Source organism: Callorhinus ursinus, unplaced genomic scaffold (assembly GCF_003265705.2).
Source record: "Callorhinus ursinus isolate GAN/ISIS: 27379988/994484 unplaced genomic scaffold, GSC_fseal_2.0 scaffold11, whole genome shotgun sequence".
Lineage (NCBI taxonomy): Eukaryota > Metazoa > Chordata > Mammalia > Carnivora > Otariidae > Callorhinus > Callorhinus ursinus.
Genome location: NW_027397073.1, coordinates 2,184,216 through 2,206,235, shown reverse-complemented (window position 1 = coordinate 2,206,235; position 22,020 = coordinate 2,184,216).

The following is a 22,020-nucleotide window of genomic DNA, read 5'->3' as shown; positions in this document are numbered from 1 at the left end:
CTGACTCCCCAGTAGGGCTGGAAGTTATGGACTGTAGAGCTAAATCAAGCTAAAGGGAGTCACTTACAGTAAAAAACCTTCAGCTTCCAATGCCGCGTGCCCTTCCAAATGCTCTGCAATGTGAGGTATGTAACAGTCATAGAATTCACGCACTCACACAGCCCTTATGAGCATGATGTCATTCACTGGGTTGGGATGGGTCGGGGGTGACGAACTCAGATTCTGACCGGACAAACTCTCATCTGCAGCAGAGACAATGCGTAAGACCGTGGTTCTTAGGGTCACAGTGAGTTTGGCCACTCAGGCAGGCTTTGACGACTGCAAGTCACATGGACTTTAATGGGTCATGTGGTTTCCCTACAACTAGGTTCCCTCATCTCTAAAGTGTATATCGTAATGCCTCTCCCATCATAAAGGTTCTTATAAGCACCGAGGGAAATGAAGTATTTTGAGTATATAGTACAGTGTCTGACGAGTAGGAAATGTTCCCCAAACCCTGGCTCTTCCTGTTCAAATTAGATCATCCCACCACATCAGGGTCCCTCCCACTCTGTCACAGACTCGCCTTGTTCAAGTGCGCGTTTGTCCCAAGGTGTGGTACCTTGGAGGGCTTCTTACTAGACGGCTCAGACCGTTGAGAAGATTAGCACTGTAATGTGTTGGTCAACGAACAAGAACCAGACTTTAGACTCTAAGGGCACAGGAGTGAACAAGTGTAGAAATGTCTATTTCTCTTCTTGCGCAGAGGATTCTCAAATGAAGCCTGCCTTAGAAGGTGGGGAGGAGGCTCTGAGACTGAAGCAAAAGACAAGGCCTCATGTGTTTTCTCTCATGCCCCAGAGAGGAAGGAAAGGCCTCGTTCCAACAGCCTTGCCCCCACAGCAGAGAGCGTGCGGGTGGAGGGATGCACACTTCCTGAAGGCCCCGGGCCCTGGAAAGGAAAGGCGGGAAAATCAGCTGGGCTCTGAGTGAAACCCACATCCCCAGTAGTGTGGAATCCCCAGCAGCATTTTCCAAAACTACGGTTACTCCAGAGATGCTGGACTGAACTGATTCCGTTAGTGAAGAGCTCCTTAGAGAGCCTGTGGGCGGATCAGATTGGCCGTGAGTCCTCAAGCGAGGGACGGAGTGTGCACTGCATCTCTAACGGCATTTACACAGTCCTTTCTCACAGAACACCTGTTGCCCTCATGAGGAATCCTGAGGAAAACACTCATGTGTAACAGAGTACTCTGGAAGTGGGGTGTTTTAAATATGGGGAGAAAAACAGATCAAACAAGAGTCTATTATGTGTGCATGTGTGTGCACGTGTGTGTGCACATGTATGTCTGTTGGGGCAGGTGTTGTTGCTTTCTGTCCTTACCTACTCTGCTCCTTTGAACTCCATGCAGGTGCTCAAACACATGAACTGTGTGAAAATCCACTTTTTGGAAAAAGCATCTGGATATGTGCTTTTATTTACTATATTCTTGACTGTTCCCCCAGATCCTTGCATGGTGTCTGACAGACAAGAGTCCCTCTGTGAAGGTCTGTGATGGAAAGGGAGTCTTTATATACAAATGGTAAGGAAACACATGGAACACACACACAGGTGTACATGGGTTCCTTCATTCTAGAGGGTCCGTCAATGGAAGATGTTATTCAAGAAACTAGCAGAGTGAATTGTAGGGAACTGTTAGGCCCTCCCTTGGCGGACCTTGAAACACTGCTGTGAAGACCTTCACACCATTGGCATATGTGGATTTCCATAGCATTTGCTTTTTCAAAACTCATGAGTACCACTCAGAAAAAGGAACGTGTACCTGCCTCTGAGCACCCAAAGTCATTCTGTTGGTGTGAAAGAATACATTTGTCCCTTGCCTTTTCACTTTCTAATCTGTCTATGTATCAAATACTTATTTTGGCTGGCAAACACACAGACCACCCCTTTCCCCTTGGCTTCCTCCCCCCCACCCTTACGGTTTTATGCTGCTTTTTAATGAAAAGAAAAGTTTAAGATGTAATTCAACATGTCAGGGGGAAAAAGGAGAAAGGATCCATGCAATGGAAAAAGAAAGTCACATATTTGCAGATTTTTAATGAAGAGGTTTTTAAAAATATTTTCTTACATACACCAAGTTAATGCATCGGTAGGTGAGTTGTAAACGCTTTTTTTCGTTCCATAATTATAAGTGAAATGTTCTTTACTGCACAATAATAATAATGTTCAAGCTGTGCTATTTTGCAGCTAATAATTATACACAACAGCGTGGGGCATGATAGCTAACAGAAAGTTTTCCTTCTTAATGTATTACCCGCATCTCTCCTCTCCCTGCTACCTGCCTTATTTGCAGTGACTATTCTTTTTAATCCGCTCTTTATTCTAGGAATAGAAACTCTAGTTAGTTACTTTCTTCAGGAAAGAGTGTGAGGCAAGACTGCTGACTGGTTAAAATTGCTCCCATACAAAGTGAAGTCTGTAATAGGCTTGCTCTTTTTAAAAAAAGAGAAATACACACTCAAACTACAGCTAAGCTTAAAATGTGCTTGCTTGAATCTTCAGTATTAAAAGGTCAGAAGTTTGCTGTATGGTTGAACACAGTGTTACTGAAACAAGACTAGAAGTTTGGCGATAGAAGCGGAGGCCATCAAGGCCTGGCACCAGCTACCAATTGCTGTACACATGGAGAAATACATTTATCATCGAATAGCCACATTTGTTATTGGGGACATGCACCATTTCCGAGATATCTTGAGGTTAGCCAGCTGTGCATCCGAGTGGGCTTCTCCATTAGCTACCCAACCACAATGTTTCCTTGAAATTGCTGAATATATTATGTGATTTTCTTTGAAAAAAGGAAGAAAGAAGATGCCACATTTATTGAGAAAAGCCATACCCCATAAACTAAGATTGGGTTTGGAGACATTTGAGGAAACCAACTTACCTCAAACTGAGTGTTCTGAATAGTTGAGATGAATTAACTTCTGCATAAATTCGAAGAAACATAAAGGAATGTAACCCAGATACAGCAACTGATACAGCAGAAATAAGCATTCCTGACTTTCAGTATACCTAATGCTCATTTGGACAGTTGCCTGGACTTCTTCAACTAACATTTAGCTCCTTTCCAGCTCTTCCAAACATAACTCCCTCTTAATGGTTCATAATAAACTGACCATATGGGTTAATACCAAGTCAATCCTTTATTTTACCTCACTATTATGAACTATGAAAAAGTGTCCTTTGGCACAAACTTGTGGTATATGCTCAGCCATACCCTGAGCAGATTACTTAAAGGAGTATCAGTTTTACTTAATACTCTGCAGCCCCTAGGAATTCAGGTCAGAAGGCCAGCCGTGTTGCACAGTTCAGGACATGGGGTCACTACGAAATCAGGTGGTGTTCTGCCCCATACGTGAGAGGCTGTAAACATGTACTGGGCCATACTACAGAATCCAGAAATTACTCCTGTTTCTTATGAGTAGACATACCCAGGATTTTCCAGAAATTGAAATATATTTCACAATTTAAAATAATAGAATAATATAAAGTGAGCACTTGGCAGGACCTTGGATAGCATGCACTTCCACTGCTCATTTCACAGGTGGAGAACACTATGGTTCTAAAACTATCTTGCCCAGGGCTGACACAAGGCCAACTTGATTGTGACCTCTCTCAATCCACAAGTCACCGAAATAGACTCTAATAACTTGACAAATGTTCCATTCTTAACTATTTCTCTATGTGCATGCTTAGGTTGGTGTGTGCTTTATTGAAGAGCAAGATCTGGATTCTACTTCAGGTAAGTGGAGGTCTAGATTATTTGGATCGACTCATACAACAGAACACAAAAACTAGACCATGTGTACAAGCATCAGAAAGCTAGCAAAACAAGGAAGGCAGTGACCTTGAGATAATAGGAATATGCATCTGCTTTTTTTCTGGGAGTAGATGCTAAACTGGAAGAAACATGTGAAAGTCTGAGCTGAGATTTTGGTGCCTACTCGTAGAACAAAACTTAAAGTCTGGGGAATGCCACTGGGAGGGACCCCAATATACTATCCTCAGCTTGGTCTAGAACTCCAAAAATACTGCTGTGAGAGTCAAAATACATCAAAAGTAAATCATCCCATTCACATCCTGCAGGTCAGATTCAGATTGTCTGGATGACCCAAAGTACTTAAAATGAGATGATCCCAGGTAGTTAGTGGCCCTCAAAACTTTGCCAGAAGTTAAAAAAAAAAAAAGAAGTCTCCCGAGGAAGGTTATCTGATGCCTTATATTATTTCTATCAATAATTTCTAAACAGAATGTATACCCTAAAATTAAAGATAATTAGGCACATAAGGATATAGTCCATCGTGAGATAGAGCCAACAGAAACAGCAGGTGACAGAAGCAGCCCTATGAGAGCTGCAGATGTTGGAATTATCGAAGCCTCTAATGATGCTTACTTCTGTTCAAGAACATAAGAGCTAAGTTGAAAATCTGGGACACAAAACTGGAAACTACAAAGAGTAATAACAGATCTTAGGATGAACCAACTACAAATTTTAGACACAAGCAAATAATAGAAGAACTCAGTGAATGAATTTAACAGCAGATTAGACAGAGCTGAAAGATGATTGGGGGAAAAAATTGCCATAGTAACAGTGGGATAGAAAAGAAAAGTCTCCATCAGAAAAACAGAGGTCACTCTTAAGTATTTTTTAAAAGATATCAATGTCAGGAAATGGTTACACAGTGAGAAAAAGCTGAGGATCCAAAAAGGAGATGGTGAGGGAGCCCAGGATTTAGCAATGGTGAGAAGCTGCTAACATGCCCTACCAGAAGAACAAAGGAGCCCAGGGCCCATGGGAAGGAGCACAGCATGCCTTCCCAGCAGGAGACAGAATCAAGGAGAAAATGCTGTTGTTGCCAGAGACTATTCTAAGGAGAGTAGGGAATGACCTAGCTTTGCCCATGCTTTCCCCCTCATGTACTGAATCCACCCAGAACATAACCATCCCAGGAATCTGGGATCTGCAGACTGGCATCATGAAGGACACCATGAGACAGAGCAGAGCAAAGAAAGACCAACCAACCAGGCCAAGAGCTAGCAGACAGAAAATTAGAGGCATAGAAGCTTGGAATAAGGTGAGTGGTAATCTATTTCCCTGGCCCACAGAAGAAGAGAAAGAAATTATAGCGGAGGCAATGTTTAGGGATAAGGATGGACAGTTGGGATCTGACACAAGACTCAATCCACAAAACCATCAAACCCAGCTAGCCCCAAGCAGGGTAAATTTAAAAGAAATCCACAACTAGAAATACCATAAAGTAGTTGCTCTCATTATAACCTGAGTGGATTTTAAAAAAACATTTTGTAGAATCATGGGAAGTTGAAAGGTAGACAAAGAGATCCCATATACCCTTCATCAAAGCGCCTTCAAAGGTTACATCTTACAATACAATATCAACAACAACAAACTGACCTTGGTATAATGTGTTCTATACTATATATGTGTAGTTCTATGTCATTTTATAATGCGTGTACATTCCTGCAACCAACACCATTATTGAGATACAGAACTATTGTATCAGAATAAGGCTCTCTGTCATGCCACCCCTTTATAGTCAATCCCATCCCTATCCCCTAAAGCCACTAATTTGTTACCTATTTCCATAATTTTGCAGTTTCAAGATGTTATATAAATGGTTATCATTCCCTATGTGACCTTTTGAGATTGGCTTTTTTTTTTGCTCAGCATAATACCCTCGCATATAGTTGGGTGATTGATTTTTTTTTTTTAATCTACTCTCCAGTATGTCTTTTCATTGGTGTATGTAGACCCTTTACATTTAATGTAATTGTTGATATGTTAGGGCTTAAGTCTACTATTTTGTTTTTTGTTTTCTTTTTATTTCCTTTGTTTCATATGGGGCTTGTTTGTTTTATTTTTCCTGCCTTCCTGTGGGTTACTTTAATGTTTTTTTAGAATTCCATTTTTATGTGTTTTGAATTATCTCTTTGTATAGCCCTTTTAGTGATTGGTCTAGATACTGTGTTATTCAGATATGACTCATCACAGCCCACTGGTGTCTTTATTTTACCCATTTGAGTGAAGCATGGAAATGTACCCCCCTTTGTGTTCCCTTACACTTGCTCATTTATAATACAATTATCTTAAATATTTCCTCTATACACTTTGAGAAGCACATCAGACAGTGTTACAATTTTTGCCTTGCTCAAACAATTGAAATCTCAAGGGAAGAGGAAAGTCTGCTGTATTTACCCATATTTTTGCCTTTTCTATTGTTCTTTTTTCTTCTTGACGTTCCAAGATTCCTTTTTTTATTATTTTCTTTCCTTTCTGAGAATCTTATTTAGCCATTCGTTTAGGGAAGGTATGCTGGTAACAAATTCTTTTAGCTTTCCTTCATCTTGAAATATTTGGGTTTCTTCTTCCTTCCAGAAGGATATTTTTGCGGGATATAGAATTATGGGTTGAGAGGTTTTTCTTCCAGCATTCAAACAGTGTGTGCTGTTACCTTCTGGCCTCCATGTTTCCTTTCCTTTTTTTCTGTTTTTTTTTTATAGCTTTATTGAACTATAATTGATGTTTTTAAAAACTGTACATTTTTAATGTATACAATTTGTTAAGTTTGGACATATACATACACCTGTGATACTGTCTCCATAAGCAAGTAATAAACATACCCATCACCCCCCAAAATTTCCTTGTGTCTCTTTGCTTTTATATCATACTTAACATGAGATCTACTCTCTTAACAAATGTTTAAGCCTATAATGCAGTATTGTTAACTGTGGGCACCATGTTGTCCAGCAGATCCCTGAAATTTACTCATTTTGTATAACTGAAACTTCATCCTCCCTGAGCAATGACTCCCCACTTTCCCTCCCCAGTCCCTGGTAGCCACCACTCTATTTTCTGCTTCTGTAGAAAATAGTTTTACTATTTTGCAGGATTGGGAGAAAATGCACTATACAGGCTGTCTTGGTTTCTGATGAGAAATCTACCGTCATTAAAATGGTTCTCCTCACTAGGTAAGGTGTCACATCATTCTTGCTGCTTCGAGATTTCTTTGTCTAGTTTTCATAAGTTGATCTATACTTTGGCTTGGTATACATTTCTTCTTGTTCATCCTGTTTAGGGTTCACTCTTTGCTTGTTTGTTCTACATATAATGTCCAGAGACTTCAGCTGTACTTAGTGGGAGGAATAGGAAAAAGTGTACTACTCCATTTTTCTGGACATGGAAAGCTTTCAGTAAATGCTAAGAGATTTTATTGAGTTGACTAGTTGGGGCTTACACTAAATGTTTCTCATCTGCAGCGAAGGTTGAGAATCACCAATATATCTCAGAACTTCGATTAACTGAAGTTAAGAAAATTAACAATTCTAGTAAAATGAATGCATCATTTAACTTAAATTTTATCCTGAAGAGTTTTTTTAACCTATGTTGCTGAAAAATCTTTCTAAGATGTAAATGTACCTTCATACCTTTTTAAATAAGTGAACATATCTGAATCCTGTGATTACTAAGGGTTCTGCACAAGTAACATCATTTACATTTGAACCATTCTTCAATAAAAAAAATTGAGATATAGGAAGCACCTAAATGTAGTTTCAAAACGTCCCTGGAAGTTTGGCATTTTTTATATAAATACATCAGACTGGTTTCTTTTCTTTTAAGAAATTTTATCCTATAATTTAGATATAAAATCCAGTTAGTGCAGGACTTTATTTGTTTGATTGAAATTAATTGGAGTGTTAATCTTAGAACAATAATATGGCGATTTTTAAAAATAAAACATTAGGTAGTGTAATTTATTTGCTAAAGTTGGTAGACTTAGAGAGTATCTAGCATATTTTTCATTCTTGAATGAGATGGCAAAAGGCTTTATAAATGACTAGCACTATGTGTTTTTTAACTGATCTATTCTCTCTGTGCCAAGAGGAAAAAACACAGTGGGTGGACAACAGGATCTGAGGTTTTAAATGTGGGCAGTTACCTGTAAATGAGGTGATCAATGAAAGCCTCACAGCATAGTACAAGTAGCATTTTGAGAGTTATGTGAACCAGACAAGCCTTTTGTAAAGAAATGGTTCTCTACTTTCTACAAATCTAGATCAAAACTTCATATAAAAATTTGTCTGGAGAACATAAAACTTTTGCAATCAAATCACTCAGTGGTTGAAAAATAGACAAGGTCAAGGAAAATTAACCTCACTGCTGCAAGGCACACATAAAAGAACTCAGAATTTTGATGGCCCAAGAAGTAATGGTAAATAAAATACTCAGCCACCTGTTTGTATGCCCTGGCAGTTGATATGACAGGAATTTCTTGTACAGATCACTGTTTCTTCTTGGTTAACAAAACAGATAGTATTTAATTCAATATTTATTAAAACCTAAATACTAGATTCCAGTATGCTTCCTAGAATGTGCCCTGTGCCATTATAGAAGCTCTGGTACTAATTTGCTTATGTTGAAGAGTCTCAAGAACAATAAATGAAATTCTGTGTGTTCCCGAGCATATATCTGAGACTTACCTTCTACCTGTATAAATGAGGAATGTTGGTATCACAGTTTAAGCTCTCAGGATGTTGTGAAGGACAAATCAGAGCATACCAGTTAAAGTACTTGTTAAGTTTGTCTGTTGAGGCTTAACAAACCACCCCATAGCCTAAAACACTAACTTGTTATCTCTCACCTGTTGACTGGGCTCTGCTAGAAGGTTATCATTTGGGGTCCCTCATGTGGGAGTGGTGAGAGCGTGGCTTGGCATGAGTCATTTGAAGGCTTGGCTGGACAAGATGTCCAGGTGGCATCTTCATCCATGTGTCTGACATGTCGGCTGGAATGGCTAAAACAGCAGGACCTGGTAGGAAATGCAGTTAGTCATCACAGAAACTATCCATAGGTGCATGGTGGAAGATGGAATTTGGAAGGCAAAGCTCAAGATAGACCTGAGATGACAAGAGGCACTGGGGTCTAAGTCCTAGGTGGTGAGGTGTCAAGGAGTAGCAAGTGAGGAGCTATAGGAAAGCTGGGGATGAAGGCACGTTCAAGTCTGGACCATGGTGATAGGTAGCATTGCCCATAGTCCCTCCCCCTCCCTAGCCTTGGCATGTTTCTCTCTCCCATTAATTTGGGGCTTGGGGATATGACATGCTTTGAACTATAGGTGTGAGCAAATATGTCTTCTGAGAATGAGCAGAAAGAAGCATTAAATCTGATTGTATTTTATGGACTCACTCTCTTGTTTCTACACTCTACTAAGAGAAAATAAGATTTGAGAGGTGCAGGATACCCCTTCAGTGTGCTTCCTGGAGTAAAAGCAGACCCAAAATCTACCAGTAGTCTAGAACATGGCAGCAGACACACAGAGCCACAGCCTTAGAGTCAGCTGTTACCAGCTGTGTAACAGGGGCAGCAAATACACCTTGCTATTACAAGTCACTAAGATGCGAGGGGGGGGCTTTTATGCAGCATCACCACAGCAAAAACGGACTGATACATCTGTGTCACCCTTTGTCTGAGGGCACTCCGTGCACAGCTTTACTCTTCAAAACTCTTCCAACTAAACCCATCTTGAAAGTTGCATGTGTTTAATAATTTTTATTATTGTATAACCTCCAAAACTAAGATAGCCTTAAGTTTGAGGAAACAAGAAAGTTCCTCATTTAAGAACAGCTGTGCTAACATATTGGCCAAGTTCTTCTCAAGATAATGATAAATGCAGCATTAATATTTCAAATTGGTCCTGCTGAAAGGTTAGTCTTCTAACACCCTTCCAGCTTCCCAATATCCTGTAGGGAAATTAAAGGAAGCTCAGACTTAGCAGGACTTGGACTGAGTGAAATATCTGTAAAATATTTTTTAAAAGATGTGACAGACAATATGCAGCTGAGCAGTTAAAACAATAATGCCATCGTAATACAATAAAGGGCTGGAAACTGAAACTCTTACAGAAAGATTTTGTGGCAAGAATTTTATGATTAAAAAAGTCATTTGATCCTATCCTCATGGCTTTGAATAACCCCAGTTTGATTTTTGAAACTAAAAGCTCAAATTCAACCCTATTTGTACTGTCAAGATAAGTAAACGAAAGAACAGATGTGTCAGGATGCAAAGTAAACGTAAGTGCTCAGTGCTGACTTAGGTGGAAAAGATAGTGCTCAGGCAGAACATAATTTTTTTAATGTTAAAATAACTATAAAGGAGTAAGATAGTTACATTTGTTTTTATTATTTTGATATAACTTGAAAGTTACAAAATAGTTTCAGATGTAATACAAGGGACTCCCACATACTCTTTAGCTTGATTCATCAACTGTTTACAATTCGTCATTTACCATTCTCTCCACAGGTAGAGAGACGATAGATGATGATGATAGATAGATATAAATAGATAGATATTTTACTTTTCTTCTGTACCAACTGAGAGTAAATTAGAGACACTTTGCTTCTTTACTTTTAAATACTTCTGCGTATATTTTCTAATAAAGACATGGTTTACATAAACACAGCAAAATTATTAGAATTATGGCATTTAATCTGAACATACAGTCCACATCAGATTTTGATAATCACCCCACCATTCCCTTCCCAGGGCAGGCTCCATCCCAGAGTTATGCACTTTGCTGTCATGTCAGTTCGGTGTCCTTTAAACTGGAAGAGTTTCTTTGTATTTCTTGACCTTCACATTTTTGAAGGTTACAGGCTGGTTATTTTGTATGAAGTCCCTCAATTTGTGCTTATCTGGTATTTCCTTAAGATGAGATTCAGGTTATGCATTATTAGCAGGAAGATACAGAAAGAATATTGTGTCCCTCTAAGGAGAGCTGGCCCCCAACTTGCCATGGTTTGACTTGGAATTTTTCACTTCACAATGGTGCAAACGCAATACGCATTCAATAGAAATCGTACTTGGAATTTTGAATTTGGATCTTTTTCCACCAGCAACACATGGTTGATCCTTTCCCACGATGCTGGGTGGCCGCAGCTTCCAGTCAGCCAGTGATCTTGAGGGTCAACAACCCACTGGCAACCACCTGCACCCACACAACCATCTGTTTTTCACTTTCAGTACAGTATTCAATGCATTACATGAGATATTCGGCACTTTATTTTCAAAGAGGTTTTGTGTTAGATGATTTTGCCCACCTCGAGGCTGACCTAGTTGTTCTGAGCACTTTTAAGTAGGCCAGACTAAGCTGTGATGTTCCGTAGGTTAGGTGTAGTAAGTGCATTTTCAACCTACGATGGGTTTATCAGGATGTAATTCCATCACAAATCTAGGAAGTTCTGTATATCACATCGACACCATGACCTTGCTTTGTCTCAGCATAAATGAAGTCAATTTGATCACTTGCTGTCTGCCAGGCTTCAGCACTATAACAGTATTACTTTTCCTTTGTAATTTATAAGTAATTTGTAGGGAGCTACTTTGTTATGTGTATAGCCTGTTTCTCATCAAACTTTCACCCACTAGTTTAGTGACCACTGATAATTTTCTAACTCCCTTATTCCTTCCACATTTATTGGATGGCAATTCATATAAGGAAGAGAGTTCCCTCCTGTCTTACTTATTTGTGGATGGATGGATGATCACATGTATGTATCAAAGTATGTATATTTGTGTACATATATATGTATCAGTGTCATCTTACAGAGTATTAAAAAACAACATTAAAATATTTTCATAAGTGAAAGTGACTGAAAATTACAGAATAGGACTGTGGGGTGTCACAGGAACCCACTCAGTTGGAAAGATAGATCCAAAATAACAATGAGTAGCAACCATTAAAAATAAATAGTAAAGAGATAGGTTAAGATGGCAGAGGAGTAGGGTTCCCTAAGTTTGCCTAGTCCCTTGAACTCCACTAGATAAATAAGAAATTATTTTGAACACCCAAGAAATTGATCTGAGGACTGAGAGAGCAAAACTGCACAACTAAGGTTGAAAAAGTGACCACATCATGGAAGGTAGGAGCTGTGGAGAGCTGATTTGGGGGCAAAAAGAAAAGGGTGCCCTGGTCATGGAGAAAGGAGTGAGAGAGAGAGAGAGAGAGAGAGAGAGAGAGAGAATCAGAGGACAGGGGATTGCACAAGAAAAACTCTACCCCAAAACTATTGACTGGAACTAAATACCACAAGTTTTTTATAAGCAGCAGAGGGCAAAGTCTGAAGTTTTGGAGGTCAGTGCCATTGCCAGGGTCCTGTGCCTGGTGGGCTTGTCAGTGCTCCAGTGGGAAAGGACGATGGAGAGCCAGGAGTGGGTAGCATGATCTAAGGATCCCTTGGGTTGCATGGGAAGAAATGTTCTTCTTGGAGTGCATTTGGGAGCGGCAGCACAGCTGTCCAGGGACAAAAGACCCAGCGGGTTGCATTGAGATAACCTGTTCCCTAGCATAGGAAGAAAGACACTAGCTGAGGGCAGCAAACCTTGGTGCCAGATTTTTGCTACACTTTACCATAAACTCCAAACCACTGCATGGTCGCAAAACCAATTTCTGGGACAAACCAGAAAACGGCAAAGGCAAGGCAAGACCCTCCCTAAGAGGATCAGCGCAGGTCTACGTTGGGCAGATCTCCAAAATTTGGAGCTCTGAAACCCAGCCATGTGCCTGAGAAAAAACAAAGGGGTTAACTGTGCCACTTGGCAGGCGGACAGCTTTGATGTAGGCAGGATAGAGGCAGGGATCTGGAGGAAGCTGGGGACCCAGGAAGGGTGACTGCTCCTCTGTGAGAGTTTCCTGAAGAGAAGTGGGTGTGAACCCCCTGCTCTTGGAAAGAGAGAGTGAGGTGATGCCGTTCCCCAGCCTCCATCAGCACTGACCAACTGCAGTGAGCAAAACAGTGCTACCTGGGGGAAGCTGAATCCGCTTACAGCACACCCCACCCCACAGCACCCTGCAGAGGCATCTTCACTAGGGCAAGTCCACCTAAGAATCAGAGCAGCAGGAACCTCCCCAAAAAGACCAGCACAAAATGCTCCCACACACCAAGTCTACTGACCATAGAGTGCTGCAAAGTTTCAGAGCCTTCTGAGATCAGATCTAGCTTCCTTTTATGTTTTTTATTTTTTTTAATTTCTTATTTACTTGTTTGTTTGTTTGTTTGTTTACATCGAGCTTCTTTCAACAAGCAGACCAAAACACACCTAGGATCTAGCTTCCTTTCTTTCTTTCTTCTTTTTTTTTTTCTTTTTTGACCCTTCTTAATAGCCATTACTGTCAGGAGCAGGAAGGCAACAGGCTTTCCTAACAATCACACCCTAGAAAAACAATGACCCAGACAAAATGACAGGTGGAGGAATTCACTCCAAAAGAAAGAACAGCAAGAAGTCACGGCCAAGGATTTAATCAGTACAGATACAAGTAAGATTTCTGAACTAGAATTTAAAAAAACAATAATTGAAAGGATACTTGCTAGGCTTGGGAAGAGCATAGAAGACCCTAGATAATCCCTTACTGCAGAAATTTAAGAGAACTAAAAACTAGTAACGCTGAAATAAAAAATGCAAAACCAATATGCAAAAGTGACTGGATGGATTGACAATGAGGATGGATGAACAGAGGAATGAATCAGTGATCTAGAAGATAAAATTATGGAAAATAATAAAGCTGAAAAAAGGGAAATAAAGGTACTGGATCACATATGTAAACTTAAGGAACTCAGTGACTCCTTAAAGCATAATAACATTTGGATCATAAGAGTCCCAGAAGCAGAGAAAGAAAAAGGAGCAGAAGGTTTATTTGACCAAATGATAGCTGAAAATTCCCTAATCTGGGGAAGGAAACAGACATCGAAATCCAAGAAGCACAGAGAACTCCCATTAAATTCAATAAAAGCCAGCCATCACCAAGACATGTCATAATCAAATTCACAAAATACACAGTCAAGGAAAGAATCCTGAAAGCAGTAAGAGGAAAAAAGTCCTTAACCTACAAGGGAAGACAGATCAGGTTCACAGTAGATCCGTCCACAGAAACTTGGCAGGCCAGAAATAAGTGGCATGATATATTCAATGTGCTGAGAGGGAAAAATATGCAGCCTAGAATACTTTATCACCAAGGCTCTCATTCAGAATAGAAGGAGAGATAAAGAGTTCCCCAGATAAAAAAAAAAAAAAAAAAAAAAAAAGGCTAAAGGAGTTCATACCACTAAACAAGCCCTGCAAGAAATATCAAAGCAGACTCTTGGGGGCGCCTGGGTGGCTCAGTCAGTTAAGTGTCTGCCTTTGGCTCAGGTCATGATCCCAGGGTCCTGGGATCAAGCCCCGCGTCGGGCTCCCTGCTCAGCAGGGAGCCTGCTTCTCCCTCTTTCTCTGCCTGCTGCTCTGCCTACTCGTGTTCTCTCTCTCTGTCAAATAAATAAATAAAATCTTTAAAAAAAAAAGGGGGGGGGACCCTTTGAGTGAGGAAAAAAAAGACCAAAATCCACAAAGACTAGAAAGGAACAGAGAATATCACCAGAAACACCAACTTTACAGTAACACAATGGCACTAAATTCATATCTTTCCGTAATCACTCTGAATGTAAATGTACTAAATATTCCAATCAAAAGACATGGGGTAGCAGAATGGATTAAAAAAAAAAAGACCCATCTACATGCTGCCTACAAGAGATTCATTTAAGGCCTAAAGATATCTGCAAATTGAAAGTGAAGGGATGGAGGACCATCTATCATGCTAATGGAATGCAAAAGCAAGCCAGAGTAGCCATACTTATATCACACAAACTAGATTTTAAACCAGAAACTAGGGATGCCTGGGTGGCTCAGTTGGTTGAGCATCTGCCTTTGGCTCAGGTCATAATCCCAGGGTCCTGGGATCGAGTCCTGCATAGGGCTCCTTGCTCAGCAGGGAGCCTGCTTCTCCCTCTGCCTGCCACCCCCCCTGCTAGTACTCACCCTCTCTCTCTGACAAATAAATAAATAAATAAAATCTTTAAAAAAATAAAAATAAGCAAAAATAAACCAAAGACTAAAACGAGAGGTGAAGAAGGGCATTATATGTTAATTAAGGGGTCTATCCATCAAGAGGATCTAACAACTGTAAATATTTATGGCCCCAACTTGGGAGCACCTAAAATATAAATCAATTAATAACAAACATAAAGAAACTCACTGATAATAACACAATAATAGTAGGGGACTTTAACAACCCACTTACAGCAATGGACAACTCAACTAAGCAAAAAATCAACAAGGAAACAATGGCTTTGAATGACACACCAGACCAGATGGACTTAACAAATATATTCAGAACATTTCATCCTAAAGCAGAGCAATACACATTCTTTTTGAGTGCACATGGAACATTATCCAGAATAGATCATACACTGGGTCACAAATCAGCCCTCAACAAGTACAAAAAGACTGCGATCACACCATGCATATTTTCAGACCACAATGCTATGAAGCTTGAAGCCAACCACAAGAAAAAATTTGGAAAGACCACAAATATACGGAGATTAAAGAACATCTTACTAAAGAATGATTGGGTTAACCAGGAAATTAAAGAAGAAATAAAAAAATACATGGAAACAAATGAAAATGAAAACACAATAGTTCAAAATCTTTGGGATACGCAAAAGCGGTCCCAAGAGGGAAGTATATTTCAATACAGGCCTACCTCAAGAAGCATGAAAAGTCTCAAATATACAACCTAACCTTACACCTTAAGGAGCTAGAAAAGGATTAGCAAATGAAGTCTAAAGCCAGCAGAAGAAGGGAAATAATAAAGATTGGAGCAGAAATAAATGATATAGAAACACAAACAGTAGAACAAATCAATGAAACTAAGAGCTGGTTCTTTGAAAAAATTAATAAAATTGATAAACCCCCTAGCCAGACTTATCAAAAAGAGAAGAGAAAGGACTCAAATAAATAAAATCACGAATGAAAGAGGAGAGATCACAATCAACACCACAGAAATAGAAACAATTTTAAGAGAATACTATGAAAAATTATATGCCCCTAAACTGGGCAATCTGGAAGAAATGGACAAATTCTCAGAAGCATACAAACTACCAAAACTGAAACAGGAAGAAATAGAAAATTTGGACAGACCCAAAGCCAGCAAAGAAATTGAATTAGTAATCAAAAATCTCCCAGCAAACAAAAGTCGAGTTAATACCTTTCTTCTCAAACTGTTCCAAATAAATAGAATTGGAAAGAAAGTTTCCAAACTCATCCTACAAGGCCAGCATTACCTTGATCCCAAAAGCAGACAAAGACCCCACCAAAAAGGAGAATTACAGAACAATACCACTGATGAACATGGATGCAAAAAATTCTCAACAAGATACTAGCTACTCAAATCAAACAGCACATTAAAAGGATTATTCACAGGCACCTGGGTGGCTCAGTCGTTAAGCATCTGCCTTCGGCTCAGGTCACGATCCCAGGGTCCTGGGATTGAGCCCCACATAGGGCTCCCTGTTCAGCGGGAAGTCTGCTTCTCCCTCTCCCACTCCCCCTGCTTGTGTTCCCTCTCTCGCTGTCTCTCTGTCAAATAAATAAAAATCTTTAAAAAAAAAAGGATTATTCACGATCAAGTTAGATTTATTCCTGGGTTATCAAAAAGTTAAAAATAGAACTACTCTATGATCCAGCAATTGCACTACCAGGTACTTAACCAAAGGATAAACAGTACAGATTCAAATAGGTACATGCACCCTGATGTTAATAGCAACATTATCAACAAAAGCTAAACTATGGACAGAATCCAAGTGTCCATCAACTGATGAATGGATAAGAAGATGTGGTATATATGTGTATATATATACAAGGGAATATTACTCAGCGATCAAAAAGAATGAAATCTTGCTAAGACATGGATGGAGCTAGAGTGTATTTTGCTAAGCTAAATAAGTCAGTCAGAGAAAGACAAATACCATATGATTTCACTCATAGGTGGAATTTAAGAAACGAAACAGTTGAACATACGCTATGGGAAAAAAAGAGAGAGAGAAAGATTCAAACCATAAGAGACTCAACAACAGAAAACAAACTGAGGATTGATGGAGGGAGGTGGGTTGGGGATGAGCTAGACGGGTGATGGATATTAAGGAGAGTACTATGTTGAGCACTGGGTGTTATATGTAAGTGATAAATCACTAAATTCTACTCCTGAAACCAATGTTACACTATATGTTAGCTAACTAGATTTTAAATAAAATTTGGAGGAAAAATAAGAAAATAAATAAATATAATAAAATACATCACAGTTTTACCTCTCAGGCTGAGACTGCCCCTAGCCCCCCTAACCCAGATAGGATTACAAACATTCTAACAGAAAACTATCCTTGAACACCAGAAAGCCATATCATGTTTTCAGAATTATTTTATCACGAACAAAAGAGGTAAGGGAAATACGTAGATGTAATCCAAAACAATGGCTTAATTAAAAGGCTCAGAAATTATACTATCTCAAAATAATGCATTTTGACTTACTCAACATTTGTGAACTCTCTCTGGATTTACCATGTGCCCCACATACTGCTTTAGTTTTGTACATCCACCACAATGTAGTGACAGCCTTAAATCTCTGTCTGTCGTTGGCAGCAACCTCTTCGACCTCAACCACAGCAACTTCTTCCTAGAGACATCACCAAAGGCAAGGGAAGCAAGGGCAAAAATCAACTATTGGGACTTCCTCAAGATAAAAAGCTTTTGCACAGCAAAGGAAACAATCAACAAAACCAAAAGACAACCGACAGAATGGGAGAAGATACTTGCAAATGACATATCAGATAAAAGGCTAGTATCTACAAAGAACTTAACCAAACTCAACACCCAAAGAACAAATAATCCAGTCAAGGAATGGGCAGAAGACATGAACAGATATTTCTGCAAAGAAGACATCCAAATGGCCAACAGACACATGAAAAAGGGCTCAACATCACTCAGTATCAGGGAAATAAAAATCAAAACCTCAATGAGATACCACCTCACACCCGTCAGAATGGCTAAAATGAACAAGTCAGGAAAGGACAGATGTTTCCTGGCAAGGATGTGGAGAAAGGGGAACCCTCCTACACTGTTGGTGGGAATGCAAGCTGGTGCAGCCCCTCTGGAAAACAGTATGGAGGTTCCTCAAAAAGTTGAAAATAGAGCTACCCTATGACCCAGCAATTGCACTACTGGGTATTTACCCCAAAGATACAAATGTAGTGATCCAAAGGGGCATGTTCACCCCAGTGTTTATAACAGCAATGTCCACAATAGCCAAACTGTGGAAAGAGCTTAGATGTCCATCAACAGAGGAATGGATAAAGAAGATGTGGGGTGTGTGTGTGTGTGTGTGTGTGTGTGTGTGTGTGTGTGTGTGTAATGGAATACTATGCAACCATCAAAAAAATGAAATCTTGCCATTTGCAACAACATGGATGGAACTAGAGGGTATTACGCTAAGCAAAATAAGTCAATCAGAGAAAGACAGTTATCATATGCTCTCACTGATATGAGGAATTTGAGAAAAACAAGACAGAGGATCATAGGGAAAGGTAGGGAAAAATGACATAAGATGAAACCAGAGAGGGAGACAAACCACAAGAGACTCAATCTCAGGAGACAAACTGAGGGTTGCTGGAGTGGTGGGGGGTGGGAGGGATGGGGTGGCTGGGTGTTGGACATTGGGGAGGGTATGTGCTATGGTGAGCGCTGTGAATTGTGTAAGACTGATGAATCACAGACCTGTACCCCTGAAACAAATAATACATTATATGTTAATAAAGATAAAAAATTAAAAAAAAAATCTTTGTCTGTGGTTGGTTGAAGTGTGGAGAAACTTAGCCTTCCATCATTCAGTTGGTTTGTACTCTTCAGCATCATAGGTGGGCAACTTGGGGGCCACACCTCTTGGTCAATTGAACTCATGTTGGATTGTTTCTCCTTCAAGTCCATGGATCAAAATTACATGTCTTTAGCAAAGGATATTTGCTGACTTTAAATGTCAGTGATCTTTGAATATGTTCTTTAAGTATTTGAAGAGGGTTGTGTTTTGTAACATCCATAATTTGTGTTTCTGTGTGATGAATAATGCCTTCCATTACATTCTTAACTCATCAACTTGGAAGGCATAGGAAAAGAATCAAGCCTCTGTATGATTTGATGTCCTCGAGTTTCATTTCTAGAAGTCCAGAAGAAAATTTAAAAGATAATGAAGAAAAGAAAGAAATCACTGTTGACAACACATTTTACCTAGCACTCCAACATTGTTCATCAGCATAATAAAATGACCCAATACTTACCACTGCTCTAAAATACGCACTAGTAGTAAATACAGAATAGGGCATAATATGGTCAATGATGAGATAGGAATTTATGGCTCCTGGGGAAAGAAAATGGCAGAATACCTCACAAAGTGCCAAGTTAGCTCCAGATAGAACTGAGAGCTTTTCTCCTTTGATAAGCATCAGATGAAAAGAGCATTGATTTTGTTGTTGTTGTTGTTGTTGTTGTTGTTGTTGTTATAAAATAATTTTGTGCAACCAAGAAACAATAACAAATTTCCAGGATATACTCTCTGGCTCCCATATGTCCCAGCTTCATTTTTTTGTATGTCTGGTGATGCTTAAAATAATTAATGGTTTTATATGGAGGATAGAGTCAAGTATGGTGCATGCTAAATATTGATCTAAAGCATCAAGCACAACACATTCTCTCCTCCATTCCTTAAAGCAAAAAGTAAAGAAAAACAGTCAGTCAGTTCTCCACTGTGGCTTTCTGTAATACCTGGATTCTCTGCATTTTCTTCAACTAAACATTCACTCTTATCTAAAGCAACCGCAAGTTCAAGGTTTCTTCTCAGCGACTGAGGACAAGGTCCTAAGCTCCCACTTCCCTTCCTGTTTGCCGTGGCAAGTTAGGCTCCTGTGAAAAAAATCATGTAGATGACCTAACCATAGCTGCTGTCTATGTAAGCACTGAAGTTTGATATTAAGGTTCTTTCACAGTCTCTGTTGGAACTTGATATACAAACGTTAGTCTCACAGCTTCCTTTCTTCTTAACAATCTTTAAATGCAATTTTGAACTTTTGGAATACTGTGGTCTGGAGCTCTTTTTATAAATCACATGAGCAGCATGATCATTTCACACGTTCTATTCTGTTTGTTCTTCTGGTGCAAGTGAGGTAGATTGCACCGGTGCCCACTAAGCTTTAACTTACTAAGTTTTTTAGTTGGTTTTTCTTGTACATGTAACTCTGGAATTCCTTATCTGTTATGTCTCCTGATCTTAATATGATTCAAAATGCTAGACAGACATAATTATTAGTCCAGTTGGAGTCTTTGTACTTTGGTAGTTTCGACATCCAAATTTACTGTCATTGATAAAGACACAGAACTGCTCCAACACCGCACCCGGCCGTGGTAGAACTCCTTCCTAATGCGAATGTATTCATCACCTCTACTTTACTCCCCCCAGAATGAAGATGATGTCTTTTACCATGGGAAGTAATAGCAAACCAGAATAATCGCTTATTTTTATCCAGCACTGGGTGTGTGTCAGGTACTCTGCTGACCATTACATACATTTTCCTTGATAATCCTCACAGTAAACCTAGGGGATAGATACTCAATAAGTTCTTGCTCCGTGAGATGGTGCCAGTGATAATCTGTCCATCTCAGAAATGTTGTATGCTCACAGGGCACTGGGCTTCAGGCTTTTCTAATGAAATGATGCTCCTACCCTCAGAAGAAGGCCGCAAAGCATTGTCAAAGACAAAACCTCAAATATTTATAGAGAAAGGTGCCCCCAAAGAGTTTAAATACAGTCCTCTGGAAAGAGAGGAGTGAAAAAAGCACCTTGGAAGATCCCTCCCAGAAGAGCAAGCATGAGTGCCCTTGAATCACGTGGAGGGACTTCTGTTCATGTCCTGGAGCTCCCCACGCAGAAGGATGCAGAAGGTTCCCTGGAAGGAAGGAAGGTGGTCCCCCACCTTAGAATGTGCCTCAATTCTATAGAAAAGGTGAGGATTCAGACACTGTGTTTGGACAGTTTGGCAGCAAAACAAATATCTGACCTCTGTCTGGGGGTTTTCAAGGAAGGTCGGGGAGTGGGTGCCTGGTTCCATGGTGTGGCACACAACCTCTTCTCTCCTGGCTGCTTGGGCCTGCCGGGGGTCCTGGAGTATGTCTGTGACAGCGAAGAGGCTGAGCCCAGGGACCTGCCGCACCAGGAGCCGGCACACAGAGCCGAGCTAGCACAAAGAAAAAGGAACTGTTCTCCTTCAGAGACCTGGTCCCCACAGGCTTGGGTCAGGGGAATTCTGCCACCGGGACCAGCCTCAGCTGGAGTGGGAGGGCGCACACCATCAGGGTACCGCGTGGCAGGAGAACTCCAAACCCAAGTTCTCTCTCTCTGCTCGAGTGCTGGGGACAAAGTCACCCCTTCTGGATCAGTTCCCTGAGGATTCTGGGTATGGTGGGGCCTTCTGAAAATATGGTATGTGGGTCCTGGGCCCCATGTGACATAAGAGCTGGTGACTGTATTTGCCAGGGCGAGTGAGTGTCAGGGAATACAAAAGCTCCACTTAGTACTACAAAATTCTGCAGAAACACACCCCATTACTCAGGAAGTTGAAGGGAATTGGTGGACAGGAATCAAAGAGATCCTCTTGACGGGACCCAAAAAGGGAGGCTCATGACATGATAGCAGACTAGAAAGGAGTGTGAAATCAGGGCATCCCACTCTTCGAGGAAGACCCTGAGAGAGAGGTGACAAGACAAAACTTGGTCATGGAGAAATTAATAAATCAGGACAATAAACCATGTATTTTGACTTCTCCAGTCCATAAGCCAGGTGACCTCTTGTAAACATGAAAATACAACAACTAATATCAAAGTTCTATGTCAGTTATACTTCAATAAAAAAATTTAAAAAGGGAAAAAAGATTAAAATATAACCTATTGATATCTAACTCCACAGTAATGAATACTTGTTCCAGAAGAGCTAATCCTCTGCTTCAATGTTTAAAAATTCCAATAATCCAATTGTATTTAAACTTCAAGAAAGACATGC